This window comes from Odocoileus virginianus, chromosome 5, assembly GCF_023699985.2.
Source record: "Odocoileus virginianus isolate 20LAN1187 ecotype Illinois chromosome 5, Ovbor_1.2, whole genome shotgun sequence".
In the NCBI taxonomy this organism is placed as follows: Eukaryota; Metazoa; Chordata; class Mammalia; order Artiodactyla; family Cervidae; genus Odocoileus; species Odocoileus virginianus.
Window position 1 is genome coordinate 83,213,412 of NC_069678.1, and position 11,069 is coordinate 83,224,480.

Here is an 11,069-nt window from a genome sequence, read left to right on the forward strand (position 1 = left end):
GAGTGTCCTGCATTTGCAATCCTTGGCTTAAGCCACTAACAGAGGCTTCAGCACACTGCCTGCCTGATGTCGTTATCCTTGGACACTGGGGCAGCAGAAGCCCCACACAGAGAGTGCCTGCACTCTTGAGGGCTGACGGCAGCCTGGAAGCAGTCCTAGCCCTTGACAAAGGCTCCGAAGTCCCATGGTGGATTTGCTGTGCCCCTCATCTCTTCCTGCCCTGGTGCCACCTCTCCACTGGCAGTTGCCAGAGCAGAACATCACCCATGGGCACAGAATGCCCGCCGGGCTTGGAGTGGGGTCTATCCTTGCAGGGAGCAGAGGGAAGTGTGTTGGAGCCATCAGATGGCTGGGCTCGCCTGTAAAATCTGTGACTCCTCTGGTCTCAAATGGAGTGGTTGAGGTGGGGTGAGACCTGGTGCTAGGTTAGGGGACTGGTTTGGAAGTCCACACCCTCCCTTTGGGGCTGGGACATCTTCCAGAGTCTGTTGCCAGGTGAAAGCTGGACTCTCATTTTGGACCCACGAGGCTCTATTCACTGGGGGAATCTGGGCCTCGGCAGTCTAGCTGAGCTGGTTTAGGCATGGGAATCTTCTGAAAATCCCTGAAAAGTCCCGGGAGAGATGTTGACTCCTGGTGTAGTTTGAAAAATGGATCAGGGAAGACCCCCCCCCCCCCACCCCCACCATGTTGGCCCCCAGATTACTCATTCCTAGGTATGAGGCTGGGAAGAGCTTTTTATGGATAAGACTCTGGTGGGAATGGGGGTGGCTGATGCTTTAGTCTTCAGCTTTTCTTGGTGCCGAGACCTTTGGCTCTGGCATAAGAAAGGAACTGGGAAATGCTGGGGCAGTTTGTCTGGCAGGGTTGTAGGCAGAACTTTCCCCTTGTTTCTGGGAAAACCTGGTAGGCCTAATGTCATTTTGTATGTATACAGAGAGCACTTGGGCAGCATCTGTTGTGGAAAATGACAGCTACTGGCACAGGTGTTTGCTCTGAATGAAGTTTAAGGCTCTGTGACTCTATAACATGGCAAAGACTACAGTTCCATCTGGCCGCCCCACTTTCAACTGGGAAACAGAACTCAGTAGTAATGATCTGTAGATGAACACAATGCACATCTTGCAGAGTTTGTATACAAGAATTTATATTATAAAACAATGTCCTATAAGTGTAAAAATGTATTTTTAATGTGTTGAGATTAGGTTGCAAGCAATTTAAATACCATCTGTTTACAAACAGGATGTCACTAATGAACTATCTGTGAACCAACAAATTTTGAGTGGGTTGTGTGTACATCTGCTCTTGCAATAGGAATGCTTAAACCATAATGCACGCCTTAAAGTCTCAGTCACTGGAAAGTTACAGACCAAGAATAATGTTAATGCAGATACGCAGTTCTACACATTGTGAGGTCAGCCTTCCAATCCAAAACAAAGCTGATAATGATAGAGCTAAAGATAACTTATTTTTTAAAAAAGCAAGAATAGCAGCATGACCAACTCCACACAAGGCTGATGATTCACTGCTACAAAAGCCACCTTACTGCAAATAGTGGGAATGCCAGCTCTTGTCACATGGTCACATATAGGGGTTTTGCCAGGTCACCAGGGGTTAAGGGCAACCAGGCCTCCTGTTGAACTCTGAAGCAGAGATTTTTAGTAAACAATCCATGCCAATTTACTTTCCCAATGCTAGATTTTACTCACCTTCAGTTAGAATGTTGCTAGTAAGAAGCCTGCAGTTGGCCCTGAAAAGGTAATGAAAGTAGTTATCCTTTGCCCATAAGAACTGAAAGAGGACTGAAATTGTGAAACTGCCAATGCCCATGGGGGCAGCCTCATGTTCCACTGTGGGGCCGTGGAGCTAAAGAGTTCTGTGTTTGCATGATTGTGTCAACTGTTGGTATCAACTGAGTGCTACTGAAAATGGTCGTGTATTTTTTCATAACTAATCTGAGCTTTGGGGCTGCTGCTTTTGAAGAAGTAGTCTGTTGTGGTCCCTTTGGGATGCCATAACAGAATACCACAGACTGGCTAGCTTCTAAACAGTAAACATTTATTTCTCACAGTTCTGGAGGCTAGAAGTCCGAGATCAGGATGGATCCAAGATCATAGTCCAGTGAGGACCCTCTTCCAGGTCACAGGTCCTCACAGGGTGAAAAGGCAAAGGAGCTCTCTCAGTTCTCTTTTATAAATGTATTACAAGCATCCCTAAGAGATAGTGTAGGCTCGATTCTAATGTCTCCAATAGAGCAAATAACACAATAAAGCAAGTCACATATTTTTGGGTTTCCCAGTGTATATAAAAGTTAGGCTTACTGTACTGTATCTATTAGGTTTACAATACCATCATGTCTAAAAAATATATTTACTTTAGTTTAAATATACAGGGGACTTCCCTGGTGGTCCAGTGACTAAGATTTTTCACTCCCAGGGCAAGGGGCCCAGGTTCAATCCCTGGTCAGGGAACTAGTTCCCGCATGCAACTAAGACCTGATGCAGCCAAATAAATAAATAAATAAATAAATATACTTATTAAAAATATTTTATTGCTAAAAATGCTAACCATTATTCAAACCTTTGGCAAGTAATTTTTTGCTGTTGGAGGGTCTTGCCTTGATGTTGGTGGTTGCTACAGGAGGGGGTGGTTGTGGCAATTTCTTAAAATAAGACAACAGTTAAGTCTGTATCAATTAACTCTGTCTTTCCCTTGAACACTTAGAGGCCATTGTAGGGTTATTAACTGACCTAATTTCAATATTATTGTGTCTCAGGGAAACCCGAGGAGATGGGGAGAGACAGGGGACTGACCAATTGGTGGAGCAGTCAGAACACACATTTATCGTTTAATTTTGCTATGTTATATGGACACCTGCTCCCAAACAATTACAATAACATCAAAGGTCACTGATCACAGACCATCATAACAAATGTAATAATAATAAAAAAGTTTGAAATATGAGAATTACCAAAATGCAACACAGAGGCAGGAAGTGAGCAAATGCTGTTGGAAAAATGGCACTGATAGCTTTGCTCAATGCAGAATTGCCACAAACCTTCAACCTGTAAAAAAAGTATCGTCTGCAAAGCATGATAAAACAAAGCACCATAAAATGAAGTATGCTCATAATTTCACCCTCATGATCTAATCACCCAAAGGCCTCCACCTCCTAAGACCGTCGCACTGGGCATTAAGATTTCAGTGTATGGATTTTGGAGGGGGACAAACATTCAGACCATACAGTCATCCTTTTCAAGGAGCAGATTAATGAGACTAAGGTTTTAGCCCTTGTCTCTGTAACAATTGGCAGACTTCTGGGCCAGTGGCCACATTTTGAGTAGCATTAGTCTAATGGGTAACAGACAAAGAGGGTCGAGGGATAGATGGCTGAAGTCATAAATGTCTGAATTTGAGAGTTACAGGGATCTCCCACTTTTTCTCTTTTATGAGAGACCTGCCTTAGTACCTGTTTTTGCTGACCAAAAGAGATCCGAGGAGCATTTTCAGTTTTATGAAAAAAGGTGAAAAATGATAGCATTCATCGTTTGTTTTGCAGGGAGTTTTTACAGAGGCAGCTTGCACCTTGAACTGCTAGAGAGGTAGACCTCCAAGCTCCTTCCCCAGAAACTATACTCAACATCTCAGCGTCAAGCCCCCAGAGCTTTGAATTGTGTCTGTGAACATCTGTGCTTAATCTTGATTTATTTTGTGCAACCGTTAGTTAACAAGATATGTCCTAAGGTAATTGCTTCTTTGCTTTATGCCAGCTTGGCTTAAAGGTTTCATGGGAATGCTCTGATAGTGGGGAGACCCATAGAGCATTTCTGGCTTATGGTGGAGTCTGTGGTGCTGCAGGAGTGGCAAGGAGGTGATGGCTGCAGGAGACGAAGAAGTCCAAGTGGGGTTTGGAAAGGTCATCTATAAGGATGCACTCCTTTTCACCCTTGTCATTCAGAACACACTGTATTTTTACATAGATGCAGGCATATAAAAACCCTGCACTGAACATTTCCAATACAGGCCTTCTTGATTTGCGTACCATCTGCACATTTTTTGTAATGCATCAATTCTGTTTTTCCTACAAGTCGTTCTAAACTCTTTGGGGGTGGTGATGGGAAAGACAGATCTCCTCTAAAATAATGGGACAGGACAGACCAATCACAAACTCTGAAATTGAAACCATGGTTAAAAATCTCCTAGCAAGCAAATGTTCAGGATCTGACAGCTTCACAGGTGAATTTTATCAAACATTTAGAGAAGAGTTAACACCTGTCCTGAAACTGTTCCCAAAAAATTTCAGGGGCAAGAACACTTCCAAACTCGTTTTATGGGGCTTCCCTGGTGACTCAGACAGTAAAGAATCTGCCTGCAATGTGGGAGGCCCCAGGTTTGACCCCCAGGTTAGGAAGATACCCTAGAGAAGGGAATGGCAACCCACTTCAGTATTCTTGTCTAAAAAATTCCATGGATAGAGGAACCTGGCAGGCTACAGTCCGTGGGGTTGCAAACAAACAAAAGTTCAGGACCTGATGGCTTCATAGGCTAATTTTATCAAATATTTTGAGAAGTTAACACCTATCCTGAAACTGTTCCAAAACATTGCAGAGGAAGGAAAACTTCCAATCTCATTTTATGAGGCAACCATCATCCTGATACCCCAAATCAGACAAAGATAGCACAAAAAAAGAAACATACGGGCCAATATCAACTGATGAACATAGATGCATAAATCTTCAACAAAATACCAGCAATCCATATCCAACAGTACATTAAAAAGGTCATACACTGTGACCAAGTGGGATTCATCCTAGGGAAGCAAGGATTTTTCAACATCCACAAACCATAAAAAGGTCATACACTGTGACCAAGTGGGATTCATCCCAGGGAAGCAAGGATTTTTCAACATCCACAAACCAATCAATGTGACACACCATATCAACAAGTTGAAGAATAAAATAATGGGACAGAATTAGGGTTGGAGAATGAAATGGCAACCCAGTCCAGTATTCTTGCCTGGAGAATCCTATGGACTGTAGCCTGCCAGGTTCCTCTGTCCATGGGGTCGCAAGAGTTGGACACAACTTAGTGACTAAATCACAGAATTAGGGTGGTGTGCTGGCCTCCTCTGACCAATGGGTGTCCTACTTGATCCCAGGGTATTCCGAGGAACCCAGACCATGGAAGACCTGCTGTATTGCTTATTTGGGTCTGGCACTGCTTTTCTCCATGTTGAACTATCCCCCATCTCTGTCTATCCTCTATCATTCTCTTCCATGAGTGGAGGCTCAGGAAGGGGAAGGGGGAGAACTGGGGGACTAGGGAGCAGCAGACCATGTGGTTACAGGGCTTGAGGCTAGGTGGGAACTTACTCTTACGGATAAGCTCTGACTTGCCAAGGCCCCGTTTAGTTTGTGCTTTGGATGGAGGTGGTCCTGGGGGAAACATCCCTTTCTGTCATCTTAGGGACTGCTTAATTTTTCACTTTGGGTCTATAGAAAAGTCTGGAATGGGGCTGGAGGTGCCTGGCTGGGTTTCCTCAGTCCCTGGGCTTTGGTGGGGGAGGGGTAGGGAGTGGGCAATAGCTGGTACTGCTTACAGTTCCAGCTCATTGGGGACCTGTGAATCTTTTCTCCTGAGCTGGAGGGGGCAGTGTTTTTTGTTTTTGATTTTCACTTTGGGATTTTTGTTTGTTTGTTTTATTTTTTGTGATTTTATTTCTTAGAACAGTTTTAGATTTATAGGAAAATTGAGATGATAGTGCTCAGAGTTCCCATATACCCCATAGCCAGTTTCCCCTCTTATTAACATCTTACATTAATAGGGTTTATTAGCCATAACTAATGAACCTTACTTAGTACATTATTATTAACTAAAGACTATGGTTTATTTAGAAATCTTCAGTTTTTCCCTGTTTTTGCTTTTCTGCTCCAGCATCCCATCCATGATACCGTATTACATTTAGTTTTGTGTCTCCTTAGGCTCTTCTTGGTATGATAATTTCTCAGACTTTTCTTCTTTTTTGTGACCTTGACAATTTTGAGAAGTCTATTGGTCAAGTATTTTGTGGGATGCCCCTCTATTGGAATTTGTCTGATGTTTTCTTACTATTAGACTGAGGTTCTAGGTGCTAGGGAGGAAGACCAAAGAGGTCTTAACAAGGATACATACCACCAATATGTTCTGTCACTGTTGATATTGAACTTGATCACCTACCTGAGGTGGTATTTGTCACAGTTTTCCACTGTAAAGTCACTGTTTCCCCCCCTGTTTTATAGCCACACTGCGTGGCATGTGAGTTTTTAGTTCCTTGACCAGAGATTGAACCTGTGTCCCCTGAAGTGGAAGCGTGATGTGTTAACCTCTGGACAGTCAGGGAAGTCCCAGAAGTTACTACTTTTTCCCTCCCTTTACAGACTTTCCTCTTTGAAGTCATTATATATAGCTCACACTTAAGGAGAAGGACTCTTCCCCTCTGGGAGAATTTATCTACAAAAATTAATTAGAATTCTTCTGAAATGGAGATATGTCCCTTTTCTCTTCCGCTTCTCTGTCTAGTCAATTATTTGTTTACAACAACATGCCCTCATGGGTATTTATTTCATATTTTGGGTTATTATAATCCAATTCTACTTTATTTATTTTGTTGCTCAGTTGCTTCAGCTTTGACTGTTGGCAGTGCTTTCAGTTGTCTCCTATGTTCCTTTGATATATTCCCATCAAGGTAAGGCTTTGTATTTTTTTGGTTGTTATTTGTTTGTTCTTTTCGACTTCCTTACTTGCTGGCTCTAACAAGATGATTCAGGCTCATCTCATATTTTTCCTGCTCCAGTTCTAGAATGAGTCACCACTCTGAGGAGCTCTGGGTCTTTTTAATTTTTTTTTGATATTTTATTTGAGAACAACATTAGAAAACAAAATCTGGGTGCCAGGTGTGCTTTTTACTACTGGTGTATCATTGCTTCTAGGCCCTCTCAGCTGGCAGAGCAAGGAAATATATGTGTTTACACCAGTAAATGCATATATATGTATACCTACAAATATTTCTATATTTAGCAATTTGTATTTATATTAAACTAAGCATCAGGAGAAGACTCTTGAGAGCCCCTTGGACTGCAAGGAGATTCAACCAGTCCATCCTAAAAGAGATCAGTCCTGAGTGTTCATTGGAAGGACTAATGTTGAAGCTGAAACTCCAATACTTTAGCCACCTGATGTGAAGAGCTGACTCATTTGAAAAGACCCTGATGCTGGGAAAGATTGAGGGCAGGAGGAGAAGGGGATGACAGAGGATGAGATGGTTGGATGGCATCACTGACTCAATGGACACAAGTTTGGGTAAACTCTGGGAGTTGGTGATGGACAGGGAAGCCTGGCGTGCTGTGGTCCATGGGGTCACAAAGAGTCAGACATAGCTGAGCAACTGAACTGAACTGAAGCATCAGTTCATAAGGATGTCTCCAATTCTCCAATATTACATGAGTCGAGAGCAGTGCCTTTTATTTGAGACCCACCCTGTCTCTGACCAAACGCAATATTTATCTCCATTATTTAATTTCTAAAAGCGTATTTTCAGAGAACTTATTTGTAGTTAGAACTAAATGTATGTTATGAAAACGATGAAAGACTAAGACGTGACTGTCCGTGTCTTCACTTCAAGTATCAGATTCCTAGAAACGCCCCCGAGGGCTTTCCCTGGTGGCCCAGTGGTTAGGATTCCCGCACTTCCATTGCAGAGGGCCAGGGTTTGATCCCTGGTTGGGAAGTAGGTTCCACAGCTGTATGGTGGCACAGTCTGGTAAGAGTAGCCAGAAAAACTCTGAAATAGAAGATTAGTGAAGGGCATTCAAGTCATATCAGAAAGTAAAATGGGGTAGATTGTGTTTTCCCCAATTGACCACAGTATTTTCTCCTACTCCATCTGTTTTTCTAACAGTGTGAACTTGACATTTGTCCCACTGAGAGATGGGTCATTTCACCTCCCTTTGGATTTGGATGATATTGACCCACTTGTAATAAAATGATTGCAGAGAATATGGTGCTGCCTGGGTCAGAAAGTTGAGGCAGCTTCTAGTTTGTTCTTGGAAGCACTTCACTATAATTCTAGTTGCCATGTAAACAGCCCGTCTCCTCTTCTCTGAAGCCACCATGCTGTGAGGAAGATTGAACTAGCTCTCACAGAGAGACCACATAAAGAACGCTTGAATGAAAAAAAAGAGAAAGTTTGAATGAATGGGTAAAGAAGCGGTGATACATATATACATGGAATATTACTGAGCTATAAAAACGAATGCATTCAGTCAGTTCTAATGAGGTGGATGAACATAGAGCCTATTATACAGAGTGAAGTAAGTCAGAAACACAAAAACAAATATCGTATGTTAACGAAAGATAGTACTGATAAACCTATTTGCAGGGCAGCAATGGAGACACAGACATAGAGAACAAACTTGTGGACATGGGTGGGGGGTAGGAAGGAGACAGTGGGATGAACAGAGAGAATAGCATGGGAGCATATACACCACCATGTGTGAAATAGATAACCAATGGGAATTTGCTGTTTCACTCAGGGAACTGCAACCAGGGCCCTGTAACAACCTAGAGCGGTGGGAAGGGGTGGGATGTGGGAGGCAGTTTCAAGAGGGAGGGGACATGTATACCTATGACTGATTCATGTTGAGGTATGGCAGAAACCAACGCAATATTGTAAAGCAATTATCCTTCCATTAAAAATAAATATATTAAATTTTTTGTTTAAACAAAAGAGAAGGGTTGAAGCTCCGTGAGAAAAGGATAGCTGACCAGCTCCCAGTTGCTCCAGCTCCTCCCCTCCAACACTTCCAGTTCTGGCTACTTTCTGATAACTGAATGAGCCAGAACCACCCAGTCAACACTTTCCTAAATTCCTAACTTATAGACTATGAGATATAATAAAACAACTGTTTTAAATGACTAAGTTGAGGGATGACTTGTTTCACATCAATATTTTCTAATATTTTCTATGTATATGTAATATGTAATATATTGTTGTTGTCTGTCCAGTCGCTCAGTCATGTCTGTTTCTTTGCGACCCCATGGACTGCACAGCATCCCCTCTTCAGCTTCATCCTTGGCATGGGCACCCTCAACCCTATACCACAGCCATCCTTGACTTCTGACCTTTTCCTCGAGCACCCCACACATTAGGCAGCCCTCACCTTCTTTCTCCACTAGTCATGGTTTGAAGGCAACACCGACTCGATGGACATGAGTTTGAGCAAGCTCCAGGAGTTGATGAAGGACAGGGAACCCTGGGTGATGCCATCCAACCATCTAATCCTCTGTCGTCCCCTTCTCCTCCTGCCTTCTATCTTTCCCAGCATCAGGGTCTTTTCCAATGAGTCGGCTCTTTGCATCAGGTGGCCAAAGTATTGGAGCTTCAGCTTCAGCATCAGTCCTTCCAATGAATATTCAGGACTGATTTCCTTTGGGATTAACTAGTTTGATCTTGCAGTTCAAGGGACCTTCGAGAGTCTTCTCCAACCACAGCTCAGAAGCATCTGTTCTTCGGCGCTCAGCCGTCTTTATGGTCCAATGGTCTTTATGGTCTCACATCCATACATAACTAGTGGAAAAATCATAGCTTTGACTAAACAAACCTTTGTTATATATATAAGTCTCAGTAATTAAAACAATGTGTTGTCAGCACACAAATAGACCAAAGGAAGAGAAAATCCAGGAATGACCCAAATACAAACAGGAAATTAGTATGCATAAAAAGTGGCATTTCAAAAAGAAGTGCAGTTATGGGGAATTCTCTGCTGGCCTAGAGTTTAGGACCCTGTGTGCCCACTGCAGGGGGCACAGGTTCAATTCCTGGTCAGGGAACTAAGATCCCCCATGCTGAGCAGTGCAGCCAAAATAAATAAATTTTAAGAAGTGGAATTTTGAATCAGTGGGAAAATTGTTTCTTTTTAATAAATGATGTTGCAATAACAGATAACTGTCTGGAAAAATAAAGTTGGATTTATAGTTAATATCACATATCAAAATAAACTCTAAATAGGCCTAAGATTTAAACATAAAAAATCAAACCCACAAAATAACTAGAAGAAAATATGGGCAAATTCTCTTCTAACTTTGGATTGGGTAACCTTTATAACTAAGCTTTAAAAATCCGCAGACCTTAACCAAACATTAATCAAATTGACTAAATATAAAAGAACCTGAAAAGCAAAAATAAGACAAATGTCAAAACTATTTTAAACTCATTATTAAAGATTAGAAAGCAATAAAGATACATAAAATACAATATATAAATGGGGCAGAGATTATGAAAAAGATAACACGTTAACACACAATTTCATGATTATGAAAGTTTATAGAGAAGTAAGTACAAATGGCCCTTTAACTTATGAGGGCATGCTCAACCTCCTTCATGGTAAGAGTACTACAAAATAAAACTCTCCCTAACTACTATTTTCTTTGGCACTCAGCTTTCTTTATAGTCCAACTCTCACATCCATACATGACTACTGGAAAAACCATAGCCTTGACTAGACAGACCTTTGTTGGCAAAGTAATGCCTCTGCTTTTTAATATGCTGTCTAGGTTGGTCATAACTTCCTTCCAAGAAGTAAGTGTCTTTTAATTTCATGGCTACAGTCATCATCTCCAGTGATTTTGGAGCCCCCCAAAATAAAGTCAGCCACTGCTTTCCCATCTATTTGCCATGAAGTGATGGGACTGGGTGCCATGATCTTGGTTTTTCTGAATGTTGAGCTTTAAACCAACTTTTTCACTCTCCTCTTTCACTTTCATCAAGAGGCTCTTTGGTTCTTTGCTTTCTGCCATAAGGGTGGTATAATCTGCATATCTGAGATTATTGATATTTCTCCCAGCAATCTTGAGTCCAGCTTGTGCTTCTTCCAGCCCAGTGTTTCTCATGATGTACTCTGCACATAAGTTAAATAAGCAGGGTGACAACATACAGCCTTGACATACTCCTTTCCCTATTTGGAACCAGTCTGTTGTTCCATGTCCAGTTCTGTTTCTTCCTGACCTGCATACAGGTTTCTCAAGAGGTAGGT